The following is a 27,762-nucleotide window of genomic DNA, read 5'->3' as shown; positions in this document are numbered from 1 at the left end:
GGGTGTTCCCCCGCAAAAAGCTTGGTAATAACGACGCAGTGCGTCACTTTTAGGATGCTGTTGCGTCAAAATCTTGCGCCTGCTTCACAGCAGACCTTTCACATGGTGCTTTTTCCATGTGAAAGGACACATTACTGGAGTTGCGTCACTTTTGTGACGCACTCCAGCAATGCGTTACTTTTGTGTTTACAGATACGTCAGAAATACTGACATATCTGTAACTCCTTGCGAATTGATTAGTCATATATTAAATATGACATATCTGGAATGTCATAAGGAGTGCGTCCAGAAAAGTGACGCATCGCTGTTTTCACGTAGCGATGCGTCACTTTTCAGAAATGAGGCCTCCAGTTTATTCACTGTGTCATAACTTTCTTTTCTAACACTCACCTTCTTTCATTCCTCCTACTTCACTTCCTTTCACCTCTCATACCTTTCTGTTCTTTCTTACTCATTCTCCTTTCAATTATCAATGCACTATATTTCACTTACTCTTCATTTTTTTAAGAATATAGCTCTTTGATGAGAATTGGAGGTAGTTCTGAAAAGAACTTTTGGTTTTCTTCTTTTAACTGAACAGGAACAAAAACAGGGAATGGAAACTGCTCAACAGGAGCAAAAAGAAAACAAAAAAATTAGGGGTGGGAAGGGCAGCGATGGTTCTCCAATGCTCGAACCATGAGCAGGACACTTTGCTCCCCATAGGTGAGGAGTTGATTGCAGTATCTGCATCTGACGACCCCATGGTTAAATGCAGGTTGTATGTTTGGCACCTGCTCCTGCGATTGCTCTCTCCCAGAAGAAGTTGCTCCTCCGGTTGATGTAGAGGCCCCATCTCTGGGAACCTCTTGTGCCAGAGCCCTGACACTTTCCCGGGCAAAATTCTGGGGGTGCCTCCTCTCCACATGTCGGATCATGGTAAAGTTCCCAAAAGAGTACTTTTTTGGGGGGTTACCCCGTGACAGGACCTGTTTGCAGATCCTGCACTCCACTTTTGGTGCATTCACCTTCTTCTGGTCTGCTGGAAACTTAAAAAATTTCCATATGAAATGCTCTTTCACCTTTGGTTGAGGAGGCTCTTCATCGATGAATTCAGGCTCATCTTCACTGCTGGATGGTCTGGCAGCCATGATTAACCAAGAAATATGCAAGAGCAAAAAGGCAGGTCTTTCAGTCACAAAAGTGAAAGAAGAAGTGAAGGAAATGGGTGGGGATTTCATTCATTGTAAAAAAAACTGTTAGCAACCAATGAAAAGTGTTATTTTAGGGTCACATGACCCGACGCGTTTACGCTGCGCGCTCCGGAGCACTTCCGGGTGCGTTTACGCAGCGCGATCGTAGGCGCTTCCGGGGCGCAAACGTGGCACGATCGTAGGCGCTTTTGCGTGCGTTTACGCGCCGCGAACGTAGGCGCTTCCGAGGGCACTTACGTTGCGCGCCGAAGTGACGTCATCAAACTTTTACAGTAATGCATAATCATTTTCCTTATTAAAAAAAACTAATTTTATTTGTATGGTACGAAATGTTTTTCATTATTATTAACTTTTCATTCATATTTTTTTCACGAACGACAGTAGCGCTCTGGGTGCGCTTTCAGGTGAGCTCACGGAAAAGCTTACCGGAGAGCTTAGCTGAAAGCTTCCCGGAGCGCGCACCCAGAGCGCAAAAGAAAAAAATTATATAAAAAAAATGAATACTTAAAAAAAAACAGCAAATTGTAAAAAAAAAAAAAGGTTAGAAACTCGATACACAAAGGAATTAGCATTTAAAAAACCTATGAAATTCACTGAAAAAACCATAGGTTTCACACCAGTTATAGTTAGGAATTAGCATTTAAAAAACCTATCAAATTCACTGAAAAAACCATAGGTTTAACACCAGTTATAGTTAGCTGGAAATTTTACTGATATAAAACCATTGAAATTCCCACGTTATAGTTAGATGGACTCACTATAACTTGCGCGTGCAATGCACTGCTGATGACGTCACATATTACATCACTCATGACATGGTCAGTGACATCACTCATGACATCACTGATGACATCATCCTTGTGACAGAGTGACAGACCTCCTTTCAGTGTAATGTAACCCATGAAACACATATTCAAAAATAGAAATTAACATTTTCAAAAAAATGGAGATACACATAAAAGTTACAACAACCAATTCAATAATTCCACCATCTATATACACATCCACTCATTCACCAACAGTTCTATATAGTCACTCATACATATACTCACTCATCATATGTAGTGATACACCTATACATCCTGTTACACACCAACAGTCATCCAAAAGTTACTCTCACACATACTCACACATGCAAGTAAACTATTGAACATCCATTTATTTGCATATACAGCTAAACACACACTACCACCTTACTTCTAAGGAAACTTACACATACCTACTCTCTTAAACAATCACTTATAGAAACACATACTTATTTAAACAGGAACTCTTACAATCTCTTACTCTCACATATACTCACTTATATACATCAATATTCACATATACTAGATTAAAACATATGTAGTTACTGATAAAGACACTAGTGAGACAGTCATTCACGCAGTAACACACACATATACACACTCATCCACCCATACAGTCCTGCACATATGCTGTCTTCAAAACACATACAAAGAGAGAGTCAGTCATTCATGCATCTATGTGATAAGTAATACCCCCACCAAACCATACAAACACTCATACTGATACTAAAAAAACATCTAATAACCCATATACCTACACATGTAGCTACTCACCAACCCATGCAGCCACTTATAAACAAAGTGAAACACTAATACATATATTTAAATATTTAAACATTACTCACTAATATATGTATTCACTAAGATACACTTAATAAGCCAGTTAACCAATCAATTTTTTTTTTAAAACCATCCATTTAGACACTTATTTAAACATTTATTCTTCCATCAACTTTTACATATACATATATAAAATATATTTATTTTTCAGAAAGACACACATTCACTGGATGGTGTCATCAGTGATGTCATGAGTGATGTCACTGACCATGTCATGAGTGATGTAATATGTGACGTCATCAGCAGTGCATTGCACGCGCAAGTTATAGTGAGTCCATCTAACTATAACGTGGGAATTTCAATGGTTTTATATCAGTAAAATTTCCAGCTAACTATAACTGGTGTTAAACCTATGGTTTTTTCAGTGAATATATATATATATATATATATATATATATATATATATATATATATATTCACTGAAAAAAACATTGGTTATAGACCATATATAGTTAGGGATTAGCCTTTTCAAAACCTTATTTTACTCACACAAAACCATTGAAATTTCATATATAGTTAGTTGCACTAACTATATATCGCGCACCCGCAATCCACTGCTGATGATGTCACATATTACATCATTCATGACATGGTTAGTGACATCACTGATGACATCACTGATGACATCTCAAATGACATCACTGATGACATCTCAAATGACATCACTGATAAAATCACTGATAACATCTCATTTGACATGACTGATCACATCACTGATGATATCATTCATGTGATAATACCATGAACCTCTTCAGACTCTAATATAACCTTAGATACAATCAGTGTAAACAGACAGTCACAGACTGTCACTCATCCATGGAGTTACTCACACACCTAGTCAGTTATGCAAAAAATCAATCACACCTCCATTTTCTCAACTATACAGTTATACACACCTTACTTATTCAAACATATACTAACACATATTTACTCTCTTATACAATCCCTGATACATGTTCACAATGAACCATACAGCCACTCACACATTCACTGGCTCTTATGCACAGTTATTTATATATGTCAACTCTCACATGTACTGTGTTTTACATATGTACTTACTTTGACATGTAGCACTGAGATATCCATTCACTCACTAATACACTCATGCACAGTCAACCGCCCATACAGCTGTTTACACATGCACTTTTGAACCCATACATATAGTGAATCAACTACTCACACATCTATGTACAGAGTCACACACCTCCCAGCCACCCATACACACACACTCAGTTTCCCATACAAATACTTGGACAACCAATGAATAACCCATACAGTTACTCATATAGCTACTGATCAACATATGCAGCAGTTTGTAGAACAACAGATATAATGATGCACAAATTAAAACAGTTTAGTCACTAACCCATGCACTCAGTGAGACACATTTAATCACTCACTCATACAGTCAGTCATGCACCTACTAAATCCTTCATCCAGACACTTATACATCCACTCATTCTTCAATATGTAAGACATACAGTCACTGGATGTTGTCATCAGTGATGTCATCAGTGATGTCATTTGAGATGTCATCAGTGATGTCATCAGTGATGTCACTAACCATGTCATGAATGATGTAATATGTGACATCATCAGCAGTGGATTGCGGGTGCGCGATATATAGTTAGTGCAACTAACTAAATATGAAATTTCAATGGTTTTGTGTGAGTAAAATAAGGTTTTGAAAAGGCTAATCCCTAACTATATATGGTCTATAACCAATGGTTTTTTCAGTGAATTTTCAAGGTTTTGTAAATGCAAATTCCTAACTATATATGGCCTAAAACCTATGGTTTTTTCTGTGAATTTCAATGGTTTTTTAATAGCAAATATCAAAAGCTGTCAAATGTCAAGTACGTGATAGGTAAAAACTTTTTCGTGTTTATGCACGCTGATGTGCTTTGAACACTGCCCCCCCCCTCTTTTCTCTTAGTAGTACTCTCTCTTTGCAGATAGTGAAGAGTAGTTAACGCAGGCCTTTACCCCCGTTGTAATCCGTCGTGCCTGCTTGTCTCTCCATTTGATTGATTGTTATCCAAGCATTTACTGTTTTACAATTGATTCTCTTTGGTTCATTCTCTATTTACAAACAAGCACAAAGTCGCAATACTCTGTTTAGTCTTTGCAGATAGTGAAAAATCGTGTAAAAAAATAAAATTAATCGAGCAAAATCAGTAGGCCACTAATTGGATCTCTTTTTGACCTCGCTAAAATAGAAATATTAGGAACAACCCTTCATGAGAAATACGAAAATAGTGAGATGAACTGAGCTCCACACCATGAGGGCTGCAAGACAGCTCGGCTCCGTCACCCACCCCGCCCAAAATAACGACAAACCCTATGCAAATATTAAAAATATATACAACACACCAGCAAAGAAACAGGGTAAAACATTTTATTAAATAACTATTTACATAACTATTTTATACTTTTTATTGCCCGATCCGGCTAGCTCAATCGATCGAGCATGAAACTCATGCACTCTGATAGCAAGCGTTGCTACTGATGCTATGCAGACCAAAACTGGTTTTCAGTTTGTACATTTTTCTAGATTTTTCCATCCAAGGTTGGTTGAGTTTGTAGAACGATGGCTTCAGATTTTCAACATACGGTGTGGTGGCGCGGACTGGGAGGGGGCGGTTCGCTCCTGCCCCCTCCCCAAGTAAGATTTTCATACGTGAAAGTACGTTAATGGTTTTGGTCCCTGAGTTGCTTCGATGTCACTGCCATTCTCAAATGGCATACGTTCTGGATGTTGGGTGCCATAGTTCAGAGTTCTGAGCAGCGCTTGTAACACTGTCTGAAGCTTATTTCCACCTACTGCAGCTTCACTATTCTCAAAGTAAGTGAGGGTCGTTTGTGGACCTGACTGCATTTGAAAACAATGTGATATGGTACCTCCCTAAACCGCTTGACGGAGGCCCCCGAGGGGCGGTGTGATGGCACGGACTCGGAGAAGACGCTTGGCTCCGACCCCCTCCCCAAGTCTTATAGCACCGGTTTAGCCTGAGATCGCCCCCAACATAGGCGGCCGGCTCCCGGGGTCTGGCGGAACTTTTTGCCTTTTGATGACTCTTCTATTCTGGACCTTGTCCCACAATCCGTTTGACCTGAAGACACGCTGTAGTGGGGCGCCCCTTTACCGTTTTAGTTGCCATTCCGCCCGCTTTTGCTACACTGTGCCTCTTCCGCCATTCAGCTGTTTACCGCCCGCTCTTGCGACTACAGCGTCTCGCTCACCATGTAGTTGAGTTGCTCCCGCTCTTGCGATGCAACGATAAGCGACTGCCACAGGACTCTCAAAATGGCGGCCGGCTCTTCAGATTTGGGCGTGGTCCACTAAAATGGCCCTGGGACACCTTGGAACTCGGACGCTTCCCTGATAGGGCTTGGGTCCCATTCTCGAAAGCGTCCCCTCAGCCGTGAAGATTCTACAAAAGTCTTGGGGGCCCCCGACTCCAGCAGGCTTCTGGTGGGGAGCGGCTGCCATGTTTGCTCGTGGAATGGCCACGACGGACCTACGAGATGGTAGTGCTCTCATGCTGACGCCAGCTTTAGTCTGAAACATCCAGAAACACTGTAGACTACCAATTCGATCAGTTCCGGTAGCGCCCCAACATGACCCGGTAGAGAAGAACTTGCCCTCCCCTCTTTGACTGATGGTTCTTGTTGCCTGTCCCCTCTGTTGTCATTTAACAGAACTTTTTGGACTGCTGAAAGGGGTTGTGTTCCGAACGCTGGTTGGTGGAGACATTTTGACTATATTCTTGACCTACGTTGTCGCGTAATGCGTTATATGACACGCCGCGTTAGCGCACCCGGAAGTGATCCGGGGCGCGGCGCGCATCGCGTAACGTAAGCATAACAGGTCATGTGACTTGTTAATAAAACTTTTTATTGGTTCATTTTACTTTTGTTATTTTAATAATGAAAAGCTTGGTCATATGACCTAAAAAATACGCTTTTTATTGATTTCGAACTTTTTTTTTTTAAACATATATGTTATAATATTCCAGGCTAATGTACTTTCCCGGAAAATTTACAACTGTCCTGCAAGTAAAATATATTCCTTTTTCGAGAAAAAGGGTGTTTCTTCGTTCCATGACAGAGCCGTTGAGTAAAAGAGACTCGGCCTGCTGTCTTAGTCGCCGATACGCCTGATTATCAGATTCTTATCGATCACTTTATGTTGCAGGAGTGGAAAACACAACTGCCCTTGACCATTTATCTTTACTGCGTTCCTACGTATTATACCTTTTATCCGTCATGTAATTGGACTGCTTTATTTCACTTGCCTTTTACTGATTCGAAAACAGTGACTAAAAGTAAAAACTTTACCAATGTAAATACTACTACCATGTTTTGTTTTAAAAACCTTTATTGTGAAAGTGTCAGTATACAAATACGGGCCTATAACCACGTGGGCCGGCCACGGAGCAAACTGAAATCGTATATGATGAGGAGACATTTACATTATAGAGGAACGTAACGAGCGGGCCATTAGGTTGCAAGAACTAAGGTGTCTAACAGTTGCGGAATCGGTGGACGTACATTTTGTAATTAAATTACGACAGGGCCACTTACAAAAAAATCATCTAGATATACATTTGCGGGCAAGTACCATGGGTGACATTAATTCGAACTTTCAATACTACAGTAATCAATAACACATCAGAACTTAATATCAATAGGGATGTCAAAATATTCCATCAATTCTCGTCCCCGCCCGCCATGAGCATCAAAACTGCATTCATATCTCGTGATATCAAGGTTGTTCAACCAGTACACAACAAGGAGTTACGAGTCCCATTTATACCGGCGCCATTTTGGGCGAGGCCGGGCAGGTCCAAGATATAGTCAAAATGTCTCCACCAACCATCGGCCAGACCAGAACCCATTTCGGCCCTTTATGCTACAAGATGGTGTCTTCCATTCAGAAAATATTGTTGGCAGCATTTTGAAAGGAAAGATAAACAGCCGTTCTCCTAGTGAGTCTCACATTGTTACATTTAGGAAGAATGTTGAAGAGTAGTATGTGGAAAATCTGAAGCCATTTTTCTACAAACTCTCAATCAGCCTTGGATGGAAAAAAAAATCCTGAAGAATGTACAAACTGAAAACCAATTTTTGTCTGTATAGCATCAACAGCAACGCTTGAGTCAGCTTTGTGTGAAGCCCCCATTTTGATTCAATCAATAACGTCCCCCTGCACACATTCAGGGACCTGGTCGTGTCTTCAGGTGAAACGAATTGTGGGACAAGAAGCAAAAAGGAAAAGGAAAAATGTTCCGCCGGACCTCGGGAGCCGGCCGCCTATGTCATGTGCGATCTTTGGCCACACCACGGCAATAGTGAAGCTGCAGCAGGTGCAAATAAGCTTCAGACAGTCTTACAAGCACTGCTCAGAACTCTCAACTATGGCACTCAACATCCAGGACTTGCCATTCGGATCTTGGCGCCTTGTGCTGGTTCCGACCTATTCACACATCGGTCCACTACTGACATCACCTCATAAGCCAACGGGGCACTCCACGCCGACTTTCGGTGCAGCATTGTAGGATGGCCACACCAGTGCGGCAATTTGCTGGACACCACCTCGGTGCCATCCGGATCTCGGCGCGTTCGAGTCACTGTACCGCAAGAGTGACCGCAACTCAGCTGGACACGCCGTCTTTCGGCGCAGCATTGTAGGATGGCCACACCAGTGCGGCAACTTGCTGGACACCACCTCGGTGCCATCCGGATATCGGCGCGTTGTGCTGCCTTCGGCCTACTGTAGCCGCAAGTGCGGACGCAACTCAGTTGGACGGCGAGTGAAACGCTAAGGGGCGCTCCACTGCAGCCGAGGAGCCTCCATCTTGGGGGAGACGCACAGCCCCCACTGACTGACGCGACCTCACAGGCCAATGGGGCGCCCCACGCCGAATTGCGGCGCAGCATTGTAGGATAGCCACACCAGTGCAGCAACTTTCTGGACACTAACTCGGTGCCATCCGGATCTCGGCGCGTTGTGCTGCCTTCGGCCTATTCGCACATCGGTCCGCTACTGACGCCGCCTCACGTGCCAACGGATTTTCTACGCTTTTTGTAGCCCTATGCCGCATAACAGGTCATGTGACTTGTTTATAAAACGTTTCATTGGTTCATTTTACTTTTGGTTTCCTAAAGATGGAAGGCTTGGTCATATGACCTAAAAATAACACTTTTCATTGGTTTAGAACATTTTTTTTTCCCAAACGATGAAAGCCCCACCTTGTTTCTGGATGATTCAGACTGAAGCTGGCGTCAGCATGAGAGCACCACCATCTCGTGGCTCCGTCGTGGTCATTCCGCGAGCAATCATGGCAGCCGCTCCCCACCAGAAGCCTGCAGGAGTCGAGGGCCACCAAGACTTTTGTAGAATCTTCACGGCTGAGGGGACGCTTTCGAGAATGGAGCCCAAGCCCTAGCAGGCAAGCGTCCGAGTTCCAAGGTGTCCCAGGGCCATTTTAGTGGACCAGGCCCAAAACCGAAGAGCCGTCCGCCATTTTAAGAGTCCTGTGGCAGCCGCCTATTGCTGCACTGTAAGAGTGGGCGGAAGTCAACTACATGGTGAGCGAGACGCTGTAGCCGCAAGAGCGGGCGCAACTCAGCTGGATGGCCGCCACCTGGGGAGGCCCGTTCTGTCAGGGTAGTCAAGCGGCGCCACCTAGTATCGGAACTACATCTCCCAGAACTCTAGTGTGGAGGCGGGGCATCATAAAAGCAGGTCGGCCCCTCTGCACGTTGTTCGTGATTTTGTCTTTCAACTTTGTTGGGAGAGACTGGAGAGGAGAGCGATCTTGGTACCCCTGAGAAGGAGGATTTGGTTCTGGAATAGACTTTTGGCACGTTTGGCTAGGATTAGCTAAGCGCTAGAGAACAGAAGTCTGTTGTTATTTCCCGTAGCGCGAGGTCGGCGCTTCTTGATTGATTTCCCTGCAGCGCGAGGTCAGCGCTTCATGGATAAAACGATTCCTCGCAGGAGTGACGAGGTTACCAGAGTTTGAAGGCGGGCAAACGAGAAGCCCGGGACAACGCGGAATCCGGGAATGAGCTGCTGCAGTATCGTGAGTAAACCCACAAGACGCGTGAGGTTTAACGCGTGGTTTGACTAACGCTGCAGTGTAAATCGTACAGGCTGCTTGGAACTAGGGCCAAAGAAAGCAAGGCGCCTGAACTATTATAGGTGATTGGGAAGGATTTTGTTATTTCTGCTATTGTGAGAACGGAGTACCGCGGATTATTGTTTCTGCGTACTTCCGTTACGAAGAAAGTCACTAGTGCTTATATCGGCAAGTGCCAAAGCGGAAGGTAGTGGGGGGAGATCCTACACCTTTCCGTATTTGGAGTGATACACTAAAGGAACGCTGAGGGTGAACTAGAGAGCGGAAGACAGTAGTAGGAGGCTACGTCTTAACGTGTCCTTCCTGAATCATTTTAGGAACATTATATGTTTTGGTGAACAGAATTCTGGAGAAGAGTGTTGTGCTGAAATCACATAGGTGTTTGGGGTCTTTCACTGGATTATTATTTGAACACTTTTTCAATACAAGGCAGGGTAGGTCTACCGCTAAATACTGTGGCATATATTAGTTCTGATAAAGGGCTAGTCATTAACTGTGTTTGTGTTCCATAGGGACTAGTGTGAAGTACATCAACATTCAGGAAAACACAGGGGAGGAGGAGGAGCAATCTTCTTTTCATAAAGGTGAAACATTACTCTTACTTAAGGAGACTACAATGAGTGTAGGGTGTCAAGGTGAATCCGAATAACCTGTATGAATGTTTTCTTGTCTTCCAGCTATCCCTTCCCTGCAGTCTCCTTCCGTCCCTTCCTTGTTTTGTTTCCTGTTTTCCCTCGCCCTATCACTCGAACACGCTGTGTTGCTATTACTAGCGTGTTGGTGAGATCGGGAGGTGGAGTCATATGTGCATCAAACAGATTCGGCAGCGTGGAGTCTGACACGTTCACGCCGCCTCCCCCACGCCCCCCCCGGGCCGCCCCACGCCAATTTTCGGAGCAGCATTGTAGGATACCAAAACCAGTGCGGCAGTTTACTGGACATCACCTGGGTGCCATCCACATCTCAGCGCGTTCTGCTGCCTTGGGACTATTCGCACAACAGACCGCTACTGACGAGGCCTCCCCCCGCACCACCCGGGACGCCCCACACTGTTTTTCTGAGTTGCATTGTAGGAAACCAAAAACCAGTGCGGCACCCAGGTGACATCACCTGGGTGCCGACCAGAACTCAGCACGTTGTGCTGCCTTGGGACTATTCGCACAAAAGACAGCTTCTGACCATTGTTGCTTTTTTTGGTCAAAAAATGTTTAAATGTATTTACAGTTTTTGTTGCGTTCGTTATATTTAAAAGTTAATAAAGTTTTATAATCCTACTTTGTTGGAGTGCTATATATTTTTAAAAAATCGGGTGAATGGGGCCTTGAATCGGGTTATTGTCATGTGTGGGCTTTGCAAGTGTACTGCTACAGGATCGGACATTTCAAACTCAAATGCACGTTCTTTTTCTTACCTTTCCGAAGCATGGAGCGCAATAGCAGGCAGAGAAAGGGTGATGCAAGTGTTGAACACTGCCTGGCCTGGCAAGTTGCTGCCAGTGCCCCCCCCCCCCCCGCCCGCTCCTGAAAGAGGACACACACACACCGCCGCCCCGAGTACTTCACAGATCTTTAAAAGACCATGCGCTTGTTCATGAGGCTTAAATGGTTTATCACCCCTTCTAGAACCCCTGCATCGACCCTCTGACGTTTCCTGAAAGAATTACCACGTAACACAATACCAAGCCCTGTCAGCTGAAACCCCCGAGGAATCGTGGGGCATATTATCAAGGGGGTTTATCTCCGCTTTTTTGGCTTTAAAAGCCAAGAAAGCGGAGATAAAATTATCTCCCTATTACCAAGCTGTCGCTAACACCAGTTAGTGACAGCTAAAAGGAGATAGCGACCATCTTGGGCCCCGCTTTGCATGTCAGTGATATTTATCACTAATGACATGCAAAGTGGGCGTGCCAAGATGTTACCGACTGGAAACAGTCCCTAACATCGCTATCTCCTATTACCAACTTTTGGAGATATTCGCGCTAAGCGCGAATATCTCCAAAAGCTAACACCTGCCCTGAGCAGTTCTTAGCCATGTTATCCAATGGGAGGTGGATAACATGGCTAAGAGCATTTGCTCGATAATGCATGAATATCGCTGACTTTTCAGCGATATTCATGCATTGCGGCCGTTTTTTATCGCATTTGCGATAAACCTTGCTAATAGCAAGGTTTATCTGCGATAAAAATCGCCGATGTGCGGCGATAGTTTTTGTCTCTAAACAAGTTAGAGACAAAAATTATCGCTAGTTGTTGGTAATATGCCCCCGGGTTTTTGCTTGCAGAAATCGGGAGGCGGGAGACTAGCACTGAAATCAGTAGTCTCACGCCTGAATCGGGAGGGTTGGCATGTCTGGATTCTCTACAGCTGGGGCCATAAACTACATCCGCAGGGCTAGGTGATAGCCTGGGACCGGCCTGGCATCTAAAATGGCTGCCGTGCACGACAAAATTGTGGCATTGGAAAAAAGGCAAGATGGCGCAGACAATGTTTATCAATAAGGATTCATTTATAACAAAATATTTTATCGCACTGACAAATTGGCGGTCAACACTTCCTGATTTCCATCGAATCGAACGTTAACAGACGTCACGCAGCAAAAATAAAAAAAGCTCACGCACAGCCGCTGGAAGACATGTATCAACATATATGAGCCTCCTCAGCCACCCTCAGAAAACATAAGGGATCAGGATACGTCTCCCGCACCCCCTTATACCTAGTAATTTAATTAAAACAAAACACAAAATGGCGAATTCCCGTTTCGCTACCAGTTTGCGGCCCCGGGAAGCGCTTCTACCATGAAAAATCAATTTTTTTTTCCCCACGGGACCCTTTAATAACCCCAACATCATTCCTAGGGGGTCAAGAGGGGAATACCTTGCCCCCTTTCATTAAATTCCCCCTTCGTTTTTCACCTCTTCTTCTCTCTCGATCCTACCGAGAGACAAGATGGCGCACGCACAGCCGCTGGAAGACATATATCAACATATATGAGCCTCCTCAGCCACCCTCAGAAAACATAAGGGATTAGGATACGTCTCCCGCACCCCCTTATACCTAGTAATTTAATTAAAACGAAGCACAAAATGGCGAATTCCCGTTTCGCTACCAGTTTGCGGCCCAGTTCGCGGCCCGGGAAGCGCTTCTACCGTGAAAAATATTTTTTTTTTATTTTCCCCACGGGACCCTTTAATAACCCTAACAACATTCCTAGGGGGTCAAGAGGGGTATACCTTGCCCCCTTTCATTAAATTCCCCCTTCGTTTTTCACCTCTTCTTCTCTCTCGATCCTACCGAGAGATAAGATGGCGGCCGCTCCGGACTGTTTAGAATGTTGACAGACACCGGGGAGCCAATCAGCTTCGCATCGCAAAGTTCCGTTTCGCGAAAAGTAAGCGGACTGGAGCGCAGCCCGGAGCGCTGTTACAGATATATATCTTGTTTTGAACGTTAATTTCTCAAAATCCACTGGAGCACATATATTGAGACCTAGCAAAGGCACATCGGGCTAACAGTCCCTACAATTTTGCCAAGTTTCGTGCAAATCCATTCAGCCGTTCGAGCTAAAAGTGAGGCCAACCGCCCTATGGAAATTAACATGGGGAAAACGCGTTTTGGGACCCCCCTTTTTTCTCGGCCCCCCCTTGAGGAAACCCCCCCAAATTTTCAGGGGCTGCTCAGAAACAAAATGTGCCATTTTCCTGAAAATTTCAGCCGATTCCGTCCACAAACGCCAAAGTTATTAGACATAGAACTTTCAAAAATCCCATAGGGAAAAAATCCTAACTATATATACCTACTGGCGACACGCCAGTAGGTAATATATATATATATATATATATATATATATATATATATATATATCTTTCAATTCCAAACATTCCTTGACCTCCGGTTACGGCGAGAAAAGATGAGCAACTCCTCTTCTTGGTATTAGGATATCTTTTTTATTTCTCTCTTCTGCCTGCCATGATGCATTTCGGCCGCTACAACGGCCTTGATCACATAAGGCTGGCTTTGCGGAAAGATTTTTTAAATTGCTAAACCCGTGTCATGTGATAAATAGACATGGTAAACAGGCTATATCCTTATCATTGATAGAAGAAAGTGAAATCAGCAAACATTTTAACATCATAAAAACGTACCTAAATACATCATTATTGCATCTTACCAAAATTCCATATATAAATACATACAAAGTTCATCAGTGTCGCTATAAAGTGACAAATATATACTCAGACACCTTTCATGATCTTTTGGAAACAACTCCGTGACATAGAATATTTTCAGTGAATAATAAATAACACTGAAATCATAAGAAGTATAGATACCTGGAATATTGAAAGGACACATTAAATATATAAATAATAACTGTATAAATACCAAAGTTAAAATTCCTAAACATGTCCTTTTTATGTCATTTCCAGATAAAAACCGCAGAAATAAAGTATTGGACAAGTCTGTCAATATAAGCTTTAGGAAAAATATACACCTAATCTCAGCTTAACTACATTCTGGACAACTCTTTAATACACCAAGTGTCTAGCTGGTGTTTCTCCAGGATAGAGTTGTAAACTAACTAAGGTATCATTGTGTCAAGTCCACTGCTTGATCATTGCAAAGGGTCACTGGATTAAATCGTCGGTTGTTAATACCTTAAATATATATATATATATACATATATCTATATATCTATATACCTACCATGTCTGTACCATGAAAACCCCCCTAAAAAAGGTGCTACCTGTAAAAATGTACTCACTAGTGTGCTAAAAATTGCTGAAAAATGCAAAGTTCTAACAATGTGCAAATATGCTCAAATTTAAAAAGTGTTAAAAACTACTCCAAATTCATATAGATACTGCAAGTCTAAGGGGAGGTGTCATCTACTCGTTTGTACGGGTTGATGTAATCTAATTTCTTACTTAAATGTGTAGTCACGAAGTGGATATTAGGACTAGTACAAATAAATAAATAGATAAATATGCTAAAAAAACTGAGCTAGTGGTATTCCTCTATCAGTTACGTAAATAAGTAGTCAAGTCAAGTCAATTCAAGTCAAGTCAACATTTATATAGCGCACTACATACCTAGAGGGTCTCAAGGCGCTTGAGGAAGGGGGGAGAATTATTTATCGAATATCCAGGTTTTAAGTTGTTTTCTGAAGGCTAGGTGGTTTTGAATAAGGCGGAGGTGGATGGGAAGGGAATTCCAGGTTTTTGCCGCTAAGTAGGAGAAGGATCTTCCCCCCATGGTGGTTTTGTGGATGCGCGGACCAGCGGCGAGGGCTTGGTTGGACGAACGCAGCTGGCGGGTGGGGGTGTAGAAGGATAGGCGCGTGTTGAGACATTCGGGTCCAAGATCGTAGAGGGCTTTGTGTGCGTGGGTGAGGAGACGGAACGTTATCCTCTTATTGACGGGGAGCCAGTGGAGGTCTTTCAGGTCACCGGAAATGTGGTCTTTGCGAGGGATGTCTAGTATGAGTCTGGCTGAAGCGTTTTGGATGCGTTGGAGTTTTTTCTGAAGTTTTGCGGTGGTACCGGCGTACAGGGTGTTTCCGTAGTCCATTCGGCTTGTGACCAGTGCATGGGTGACCGTTTTTCTAGTTTCGGTGGGGATCCAGCGAAATGTTTTTTTGAGCATGCGTAGGATGTTGAAGCATGATGATGAGACGGCGTTGACTTGTCTGGTCATCGAGAGTGAAGAGTCCAGGATGACGCCCAAGTTCCGTCCGTGGTCCGTCGGTATGGGTGCTTTTCCTAGGGCCGCTGGCCACCAAGAGTCGTCCCAGGCGGAAGGGGAAGTACCTAAGATGAGGACTTCCGTTTTGTCCGAGTTCAGTTTAAGACGGCTGTGCTTCATCCACTCGGCTACTTCTTTCATCCCTTCATGTAGGTTGGTTTTGGCGGTGTTTGGGTCTTTGGTGAGTGAGAGGATAAGTTGAGTGTCATCAGCGTAGGAGATGATGTTGAGGTTGTGTTGACGTGCGATGGTTGCGAGGGGGCTCATGTATACGTTGAAGAGGGTAGGGCTGAGAGAAGATCCTTGTGGAACGCCGCAGATGACTTCGGTGGCCTCTGACTTAAAAGGTGGGAGGCAGACTCTCTGAGTTCTACCGGCGAGGAACGAGATGATCCAGTCGAGTGCTTTTCCTTGAATTCCGATGTTGTCGAGGCGTTGTATAAGGGTGTTATGACAGACTGTGTCGAAGGCTGCAGAGAGGTCAAGGAGGATGAGGGCGACTGTGTCTCCGTTGTCCAGTAGTGTTCGAATGTCGTCTGTTGCTGCGATGAGGGCGGTTTTGGTGCTGTGTTTGGCTCTGAAGCCGAACTGTGAGGGGTCGAGGGATTTGTTGGCTTCGAGGAAGGCGGCGATATGATTGTTGACGGCTTTCTCAATGACTTTGGCCGGGAATGGGAGGAGCGAGATGGGGCGGTAGTTTTTGAGTTCGGTGCGGTCTGCTGTGGGTTTTTTCAGAAGGGCGCTGAGTTCGGCGTGTTTCCAGCTTTCGGGGAAGGTGGTGGAGTTGAGGGAGCAGTTGATGACGTCTCGGAGGTGGGGTGCGATGATGGAGTCTGCTTTGTTAAAGATATGGTGGGGTCATGGGTCTGTTGGGGATCCTGAGTGGATGGAGTTCATCAGGCGAATGGTGTCATCAGTGGTGATTGGGTTCCAGTCGTAAAGGATGTTCGAGGGGGGGGTTAGGTTCGGAGGTGGGTGGGGTGGGTTGGTCTCCGGGTTGGTTGTCGAAGCTGTTATGGATGTCGGCGATTTTGTTGTGGAAGAATGAAGCTAGGGAGTCGCAGAGAACTTGAGAGGGAGTGATGTCGTTGGTGCTGGCGGTGGGGTTGGTAAATTCTTTGATGATGTTGAATAGTTCCTTGCTGTTGTGCGCGTTGTTGTCCAGTCGGTCTTTGAATGCTGATTTCTTGGTTGACCAGATAAGTTGGTGGTGTTTGCGGGTGGCGTTTTTGAAGGCGTCTTTGGTGATAGTGTTTGGGTCTTTTTTCCAGGCTTTCTCAAGGGAACGACAGAGTTTCTTGGATTTCTTAAGGTCATCGTTGAACCAGGAGGCGTTTTTGCTGCCTAGCTTGATTTGATGTTTTTTCAAGGGTGCTAGTTTGTCGGTGCTGTGGGTTAATTTAACAACAACAAGGGGCCCCAATTAGTCAGCAGGGACCTCGGGGAACATACTTTATACAAACAACAACTGTCCCATGCATACAAAAATGTGAAAAGACTGAAATATAGACAGAATCAATCTATATTAGAAGTGACATGTCCAGCCGGACAGTGGTCTTCAAATTTTACTCAATTTACAATTGTTACACAGCATAAAATACCTTCCACAGGTCAGCCAGTGTGGAACACAAGCCTGTGCCCAGCACTTACAGAACGGGTACAGAGCGTGGGTGTAGAGAGCAAAGAAGGGCTTTTAAGGCAAAGCACGTTTTTCTGTCATCAATACAATCGATTCACGAGCACGCCAGGGAGCACCTCTTCCACCGATCCACCCGGTAAGTCACTACCCTTGCCATTTGGGGACAGTCTTATTGCCGACATGACTCCCCTCCAATCCTTATACTCCGGTTTCTTCCTCTAGGTCCCCCTGGCCCCGACTGTGTACCGTGGCCCGACACGCCTCATTGTGGTAAGACCCTTGTCTCCCCCGTTAACCTTTGGGTTCTTTATTTAATTCCCAATTGTAAACCTAATGCCCATTTTGGTTTTCACTGTTTTAGGGTGCTCGTTTCTTCCCACTCCTCCCCGCCGATTCCGCTGCGGGTTTACCGGTAAGCCTGACCTTCCCGTAAAACACCCCGCGCCTTCACCCTGCCTGCCGACTCACTCTTATGAACGCGTAGTCACAGCATAAACCAGTGCCCGCCTTCATGCACTGAACTGCTCCACGCACTTCTCCGTGGTTCACTGCCCACAGCGAGTCCGCAATTGTGCATGCGGTTCAATTGTCGTTTGTATTAGCAATTGGTTTTCTATTGTCGTCTGCATATGCACTCTGTTTTCTGCGTCCATGTAGTCACTTTTTCACAAACACGTGTTAAACCAGCAATTTTGTAAGTGGCACGATCGTTAGGACACAGGTTGCGCCTTTATTAAACCTGAACTACCAATGGGCAATCCTCTACCAGCATGCAAACGTCACGTTCGCCAAGACCTAGGCTGCACAATTAAGAAGCCTGATTTTCAAATGTGTAATTCTCCACCAGCATGCTTCGACGAAACAGTCTTACACTGGTTAATGTTGTTAATGCCTCTCAATGCCGCTTGCTCCCACAATGTAGCTCTTCACTGGTCACTATATTCACCTGATCTGCAAGGCTCAGACCATGTATTCTAATGTATATATCTCCCTTTCCCCTTTTTCCCCTTCTAGGCAATTAGAGGCTAAAATTCTTGTTAAGCCTTTGATTGTAATGTCCTGATGATGGTCCCCGTGATTTACCAGGTGGTCCGAAACGCCATCGACCTTTCTAGCACCTAATGCCAAAACGTGATTACTATGTGTTTGTATGGTGCTTTGCTAAAATATTCTGCACAATTGTATTGATGACAGAAAAACGTGCTTTGCCTTAAAAGCCCTTCTTTGCTCTCTACACCCACGCTCTGTACCCATTCTGTAAGTGCTGGGCACAGGCTTGTGTTCCACACTGGCTGACCTGTGGAAGGTATTTTATGCTGTGTAACAATTGTAAATTGAGTAAAATTTGAAGACCACTGTCCGGCTGGACATGTCACTTCTAATATAGATTGATTCTGTCTATATTTCAGTCTTTTCACATTTTTGTATGCATGGGACCGTTGTTGTTTGTATAAAGGCGCTGTGGGTTAGCCATTGTGTGAGGTTGATGGCTGCTTGGTTAGTGTTCGACGAATAGGCAGGGGGGTTTTGAAGAAGCGATGTGGAGATCTGGTCGATGGTGATTTTGTTCCAGTTTCTTCGCAGAGTTGGTTGAGGGTGGTTGTGGATCGTGGTCTTTTTGTAGTTGAAGTGGACGCAGCTGTGGCCCGTCCAATGGAGAGCTGTGGTGTGATTGAAGGAGATGTGCTTGCTGGAGGTGAAGATAGGGTCGAGTGTGTGTCCTGTGTAGTGGGTGGGGGTGTTTACAAGTTGTTTGAGTCCGAGATTGGCGAGATTGTCCAGAAGGGTGGTGGTGTTAATGTCGTTGCTCTTTTCCAGGTGGAAATTGAGGTCTCCCAGTAGAATGTATTCCTCGGAGGGGAGGGCGTGTGGGGTGATGAAGTCAGTGATGGCTTCACTGACTTGTGTACGGGGTCCTGGTGGCCTGTAGAGGAGTGTGCCTCTGAGTGTGGTCTTGGGGTCGGTGTGGATCTGGAAGTGAAGGTGTTCGGCGATAGCGAGGTTGTCGTCTGAGCTGGTTGAGATGCGGATGGAGTTCTTATGAACGATGGCAATGCCTCCTCCTGTTTGGTTGGTGCTGTCCTTTCGGATGATCTTGTAGCCTTCCGGGATGGCTATGGTGATGTCTGGAGCTGATGAGGCATTCATCCAGGTTTCTGTTAGGAAGGCGACGTCCTGAGAAATGGTGTCGACTCGAGTAGATTCCAAAGGTCGATGGAGTGTTTGTGAACTGAGTGGGTGTTGAGAAGGATGCATTTTAGGTGGTTGGTGTTGGATCTCTGTTTGGTGTTTGTGGAATTGGTGTGGGTCTTGATGCAGTCGAACTTGCAGGAGTGGCAGGAGAAGGGTCCATGGGTGTGTCCAGGGGCGGCTTGGTGGCACTTTGGTGGACGTGCGGAGTTAAGGGCAGTGAGGGTTGCGGCGTTGTATGTGATGCGGGAGGTGATGGGTTTGCGGGGGCCAGGGGGTCTGGCGCTGGGCACGGTCCAGGCGCGGACAGGCGTAGACGGGCTTACCTTTGGCGCGCCTTCGGCGCGGCCGCAGCGCGTGGACGCTGCGCGTTGGGACATCTGTCATAAATGGAGAGTGGAGGGGGGCGGAGCGTGGGAGGGTCAGCTGGAAGGCGGGAGCGGGGAGGAGACAATGGGCCACAAGTAAACACAACAAAATGGCAGTAAGGTAGCGTGATCGGAGCAGGGGCACCGTCGGAATGAGAGCGGAGCAATATTAACACACAAATCAGCAGTAAACACTTTTCCTGCACTTAACAAACAACGCAATGCAGGGCCAACGTGCAGGACTCAATGAATAAATGGAAAAGCGAAACGATACCAGGCGCTATGTTAAATCGAAGCGCTCTAAGTTGTAGGCGATGTAGGGGGTATCCAGGAGCTCGGTCAGGCAGGGGGAGTGGTCAGCAAGCGGAGAAAAGTGTCTCTGGGCAGGCAGTGAGCTGGGGGAGCGACCGCTATGGAGCAAGTCGACAATGTATGAGAATTACACAAAAGTGTTAAGATCTTCCGTGGTATTCAGTCCAAAGGGGGCCTTGCTGTCTAGTTCTAATATCAAGCAGGTCTCCAGTTGTCTCAACATCCGTTCTCTATTGGCCCCCGTCGTAACTTAGAGATGGCATCGATCACGTAATAAGTTAAGCACTGGAGATCGTTGTCATGTACTGCCCTGAAGTGACGAGCCACCCGATAGGTGGCATCATTATTCCAATGGCTCTCAAATGCTGGAGAATGCGGGCATGCACTTGGAGCTTAATGCTGCCCACATAGTTGAAGCCACAGGTGCATGTAAGGACATAGACTGCATACTCTGTGCGACAGATATAGTGGCCCCTTATCTGTATTTCATTAGGACTGAATGGAGTTGTTAATGGGTTTGGTTAATTCCAAATTTGCAGACACTACAAGAAGTACATTTATAGAAGCCCTTTTTGGGTTGTAGCCATGTGCCACTGGATATTATCTCTGGGCTACTTAAAGCCATTGATTTCTCATGGAAACCGCACGTCTGAAAGTGATAGTAGGTTTAATAGGTAAGGAGGGCGCCAATACTGCATCAGCTTTAGTATGGGCCAATTTTTATTAACAATTGCCCTTAACTGCTTGTGCTGTCTATTAAACATAGTGATAAGACAGGGAGCCTAGTCTTCCTCCTCCCTACTGGTGTGTTCTATCTCAGGGGTCCTAATCTTTACTCCTAGTAGAGATTCTCTTGTATAAATGCAGTCTTATCACTAGCTTACTTAAGAATAGTGTCACTGTATCCACTGGCCTTAAATTTAACCAATTCCTCTTGAGTGCATTTGGTGAGTTCCTCCTTGCTGCTACAGTTTCCTTTCAATCTTAGGAGTTCCCCATGGGGGATACTCCTAATGGCATTCCCCTCTGTTGGTTTCCTGTAAGGTGTGGACTCAAGCTTGTCTCTCGATACATAAATGGTAGTGCCCAGGAATGCCACCTGTGTTCGACTTATGTGTGAAGTGAACCTTAGGCTGATGTTATTGTCATACAATTCTGCTATGAATGATTCTGCACTGCCAATGTCCCCCTTCTATACCAAAAACACATCGTCTATGTATCTTAACCAATGTAATACATGCTCCTCACATTGGCCAAAGTACCTCTGAGAACCTGCCAACGTGTGTTAATCATTTGATTACAATACAAAATACAAGTATTTAGGAGATGAAATGATTTCAATAAAAACTCCCTATAAAAGGTCATACACATTTCATAATATTGTATTTATACACACACTTAAATGGATATTTCACTCGTACAAAACCATAGAAATTCCTCCGTAACTCACGCGCCCGCAATGCACTGCTGATGATGTCACATATTTGATCATTCATGACATGGTCAGTGACATCACTGATGACTTCTCAAATGACAGCACTGATTACATCATCCAGTGAATGCTGTTTTGTTTGATTTTTAAATATGTATTATATACATAGCAATCGGCATTGAAGAATGAGTGGATATATAAGTGCCTGGGTGGAGGATTTATTAGCTGTATGATTTCAGTGAGTAATTAAAAGTGTCTCACTAAAAACATGGGTTAGTGACTAAACTGTGTGAATGTCTGTAACACTCTGTTTGTTGGTGTGTAACCTACTGTATCAGTTGGTCACTAGCTACAAGAGTGTCTATATTACTTATTGATTAGTTGGCTGAGTATTTGTATGGGAGACTGAGTGTATGTGTGGTTGAGTCGGGGGTGTGTGACTGTGCATAGATGTTTAAGTGGTTCATTGACTAGGTTTATGAGTTTGAGAGTGCATGTGGAAACAGTTGTTTGGGTGAGTGAGTGTGTTTATGGGTGTGTTGATAAGCGAATATTTGTCTCAGTGATTAATCTGTAATGAAGTTCAAAAATAAAAGGCAGTGTATGTGAGAGTTGGTGTACATAAATAACTATAAGTAAGAGTCAGTGATTGTGAGAGTGATTGTATGGATGAGTGTATGCATGTAATAGTGATTTTATAACACAGTAAGTATGAGTTACTATGTGTATAAATAAGTGAGGTGGTGTATGTATAACTGTGTGTATGTGAGTAAATGTAAGTGGGATTGATTCTTTGCATGAGTGAGTAGGATGACTGCATAACCGACTAGGATGAGTGATGGTGTGTCAATTGTTATATAGGTGCATGCGTGCATTTGATAGTGTTCTATTGATCAGTGACTGCATGTATGAGTGATTCTGTGGGTGAATGGTTAGTTGTGTGTGTAGACCTAGGAATCAGTGAGTGGCTATGTAGTAACTGGTATTGGTATGTGAATGGTTTAAAAAATGGTATTCTGTAGTTTATAGTGAGTGATCAAAGGTTATACTAGTGTGTGATGAGGCGTATCAACTTGTCATATGAATGATGTCATCAGTGATGTCATTTGAGATGTCATCAGTGATGTCACTGACCATGTCATGAATTATGTAATATGTGACATCATCAGTAGAACTAACTATAACAGAGGAATTTCTATGGTTTTGTACGAGTGAAATGTCCAGTTAACTATAACGCCCCTGAAACCTATGGTTTTTTCTGTGAATTTCTAAGGTTTTTCAAATGCTAATTCCTAACTATAACGTCTTTGAAACATATGTTTTTTTTCAGTGAATTTCAAAGGTTTTTTTAAATGATAATTTGTAAGTGTAATAATAGTTATATGTATTTTTGTACTGATTTTCTACAGTTTCTTAACTGTTTATTTTTTAATATTTTATTCATTAAATAACATACTTATTTTATGAAAATTGCAAAATAAATGTTTAAATTAAAATTCAAACTGACATATTGTTTATTTTTAAAACATTTTTATTTAATGTATTGAAATTATTTTCTTTATTATTTTTTTTTTCAAGTTTTTTTTGGAGTCCCCCACCTATAACCTACCCATCACGATGGGTGCGCGGATTCAAGCCGCCATTTTAGAAAAGTCATGAAGGATCCGCGTACGGTGTGCGACGGCGGCTTTGTGTTTTTTCAGTTACGTCAAATACATTTAACATTACGTGATGTGCGCGATTGGTATGCGACCGATCCGCGACCACTACTTCTGCGCATTCGCGACACATTCACATTATGGTACGGGACCCATGCACAGTGGCGGGTCCCTTGTGACGTCATATACGTGCTGGTGCGCAACTCCGCAAAAAATTTTCATGTCTAAAATGATAGAGACAAAGAGATTATCTAATATATTTGTACTTAAAATAAACGTATAATACTTTTAAATATATTTTCGCGAAGTCGCGTTTGGTGCGTGCTTCGTGAGCACAGGGTGCGCAGATCCCATGTGACCTCAAAAAAAAAAGATTTGATTGGTTCATAACATTTCCCACAGTAACTGTTGAAGGACCCCACCCATTTCAATCACTCTTTTTGGAGCATCTTTAGAGAGACAAGACATCTCGTTTCCTTCAAGAACACTTTTTTGCTTTTTTTTGGTGTTCATCAAAAACAATTCAAAAACATGGCTTCTGGACAGCAGCAGCAGGAGAAAGGATCTTCAGAAGAAGAATGTTTGCAGGAGGCACCACGTCCTCAAAGGCCAGAGTCCATCGTGTGGAAATTCTTCACTTTTCCACCTGGGGAGAAAAAGGTCAACGCAAGGAAGGTGACATTCAGAATTTGTCAACGAGTGCTGTCAAAAGGCAGTGACAAGAAATATTCTTGTGGCACTGCTTCCATGTATAAACATCTGGAAACCATACATCCTCTGAATCTGGCTCGGGAGGAATGTAGGCGAGCTGCAATGAACCCCTCACCTGCTGTTCCAAGTACATCTGGAGTGTCATCAGCCACACCTGCACCGGACATTAGGCCAGAGTTTGCCTTCCTTGAACAGCACTGTGTGAAATGCAAAAAACTAATATGCTTCGGAAAGCAGTCGATGGATGCAGTTTGTGCTGCGCAACGCAACCATTGTTGCTAATTTTTTGTTTTCTTTTGTTTTTTTAGGAATGATAAATAATTCCAGAAGTTTCCTGTTTTATGCATTCTTTTTTTTAAATCTTTTTTTGAAAAAACACCCCAAAAAATACAAAATTGTTCAAAAAAATATATATAAAAGAAAAAAAAAGTTTATATGAGACCTACCTTATCTGGTTAAAGAAATAACTATAATTACATGGTAATGTGTGAAAGTTTGGTTGAATCAATGTGTAGAGCATGATTGACTGGAAGAATGTATTAGTAGTGTATGGTGAATTTATAGGTGAAGATTCATGAGGAAGTACTGCAGCGTGACAGTGCAAGCTCTTTAGCTGTGGCTCTTCCGAAGCACAGAGATATGACATATGTACATAAATATGTCTCAAATCTATGCTTCCCTCTGCACTACTGCACAAAGTGCAGCCATATGGTGACACAGGCATCCTTGTGTCCATGGTGCAAGGATGTCTGTGTCGTGGGGAGATTAGTTTTTATGCAGGAAGGGACACTCTCCTGCACAAAAACAATCATTAAAAGCATTTTTCTCTTTCAATGTATGATGTGGATTGCAGCAAGCATTGAAAGAGAAAAAAATTAGGAGAAATTAAAAACAATTTAAAACAATTCTCGTTGTGTACTGAGTCAGTAGTCTGGAAGGGATTAGGGGACTGCATACATTGTGCACATTTGACTGTACCACTGCTTGTCTGAATGCCTGACTCATTCTGCAAGTGCATAGACAGTGACTGGGTTCTCAGCCTGCTAGTAGTTCACAGTAGGAAAAGTTTATAAGCGCTTAAATGTCAGCAGAGAGATTAAATAAGGACATGCTTCTGTCAGGATGATTGTAGGAGTGGACACAGACTCACAGTGTGATTCCAGACAGGCTTGACTATTCCCTGGACTTTTGCAGGAGAGACTCAGTAGTCTGGAAGGGGTTAGTGGACCGCATACATTGTGCTCATTTGCCTGTACTACTGCTTGTCTGACTTCCTGACTCATTCTGCAAGTGCATAGTTAAAGACAGGGTTCTCAGCCTGCTAGTAGTTGCCATTTATTGGCGAGAAATCTGGTATTACATTTAAGAAAGGCAGGACATTAGCAAATAGTGTGAACCCCAGTTATCCTGTGAGTGACTCACGTATTTAGCTGCGTATTAGACTAAAGGGCTTTTACAAATGTGGACGGTGCAGCTCATGTAGATGGGTTAGGCAGAAAGTAACGAATTTTAGTTACAATGGTACTGGTACTCATGAGATTGATATTTTTATTAACTGTGATACTACTTTTGTAGTATATGTGATATCGTGTACCTGTGGGAAAATATATGTGGGTAGCACGATTAGAAGACTCCGAGATAGAATGACTGAGCACTTCAGGGCATGGAAAAATGGTGATACTAGATATCCAATTGCAGCAAATGCTGTCCAGAATCATGACTGTGTGGATAAACATACTTTTAGTTTTCATGGGATTGATCATGAGTCAGTCAGTCAGTCAGTCAAAATACTTTATTGCGATAACTTAATATCATATAAAGACAATGGCAAAGTGCAGATTGTTTAAAATACATATACAATAAATACTTACATTAAAACGGTTAAAATACAAAAAGATAAAAATCATACAGCATAGCACATATCATTTCATATATAAAGTGCAAAGTGCGAGATACTAAAAGATACTAAAAGCCCCAGAATAGGACATATCTGTAATCAGGTATGTCCCTGCTACCAGTCATATTGTAATTACAAAGTGCCTTTTTACGATACTCAGTTTATGCTACTAAAGGGGGGTTACCATATTTTTTAATCTAATATTCCTGCTCCTAATAGCACTCACTAGGAAGCTGGCCACATAAAACATAATCCTAGGAGTCTTCAAAAGCTATAAATAAACAAGAGCAGGTTTAACCTGAGTAAATCCAACCTCCTTAAGTATAGGCACAAGGAACTTCCTCCTTGCCTCTATGTAATGGCTACAGAACATCACTAGGTGCATAGTATTTTGTTCGGAGAAATGATCACAGGAACATGGTAACGCCTTTTCTGGGGTACTCCATACAGGATAAAAACCAAGATTAAAATGTATCAGGTTAAGACGAAAACGAGTTAAGATAAACCTGTGGTAAGGGTGAGTCACCATGTTCAAGTAGTTTTCTGGGCCGTTAGGTATAGATAATATTAGGCTGGCCCTGACACTTGGTTTTTTCAACTCACTCTCTTCTCTCTCCAGGGATAAGAGCTCTCTCATTGCACACTTTGTAAATGCAATATCTTTGGGTGTTATAGACTCTATAGCAGAGTATAACTCTGGCCTCCCCAACTTGGAGAAGTTTTCCTTAATGTAAGTCAACCACTTAATGTTGTTAACTTTGTCCAAACACAGACAGTCTTTCATGATAATGTGATTTAAAGGGATTTCTTTGTTAAGCCACATCCTCAGCCATGCTACTAGAGGTGCTGTTTTTATCAAGTCTGTGATGTAGCCTTCCCCAAGTTCCAGATGTACAGTGTAGGACGGAGTCGATTGTGGGACACCAAGAACAGACCTAAAGAATTTATTTTCCATGGTCTGTAGGGGGTCTAGTCCCCTATAACCCCAAATTGAGCTGCCATAAGATGCCACTGAAATACATTTAGCCTTATAAATTTTCATTATGGCTGCAATTGGCCTGGCTCCCAGTTTCTTTGAGAACCCCTGGAGAGCTGAAGATGTTCTTACTAACGAGGTTACTCTGTTCTTTAACTGGGGTCCCCAATTACCCTTCTCATCGAATGTGATCCCTAAATAAGGGAAGGAAGCTACACGTGCAAGCTTCTCCTGTCCACAAAAAAAGGTTTTATGACAGTTCTTCCTTGCAGCGCTGCCCATAAGCATTATTTGGGACTTCTTCGCATTTATTTTTAAGTCAGGAGAGCCCATAAAGGTTTCAAAGGCATCCAGAAGGCTTTGGAGCCCCACCCCGGTACGTGCGAGAAGCACCGCGTCATCCGCGTAAAGGAGAACAGGGATCCCCTGCTCCCCTGCATGCGGAATGTCGAGGGTCACACCCCTCAGGGCGGGTTCCAATGCATTCACATATAATGTAAACAGTAAGGGTGCAAGGATGCACCCCTGTCTGACCCCTTTTTCTGAAGCAAAGGCCTCCGTACACCTTCCCCCCGTGGAAACTCTAATTTTAGCTGTAAGGCCAGAGTGCAAGTCAGCCAGTAAATTAACTATGGTCCTATCCAGGCCCATTTCTAGCAATATGATCCAAAGCTTTGATCTGTTGACCAGATCAAAAGCAGAGGAGAGGTCCATGAAACCAAGGTACATGGACCCCTCCTTGGCCTTGGTGTATTTCTCTATCAACAAGTGCAGATTGAGACATTGGTCCCGGGTGCTTCTTTTGGGTCTAAATCCATATTGCACATTGGTTAGAATACTTTTTTCAGTTGCC

The sequence above is a fragment of the Lissotriton vulgaris genome, chromosome 6, assembly GCF_964263255.1.
Source record: "Lissotriton vulgaris chromosome 6, aLisVul1.2, whole genome shotgun sequence".
Classification (NCBI taxonomy): domain Eukaryota; kingdom Metazoa; phylum Chordata; class Amphibia; order Caudata; family Salamandridae; genus Lissotriton; species Lissotriton vulgaris.
Note: the sequence above shows the minus strand (reverse complement) of the source record.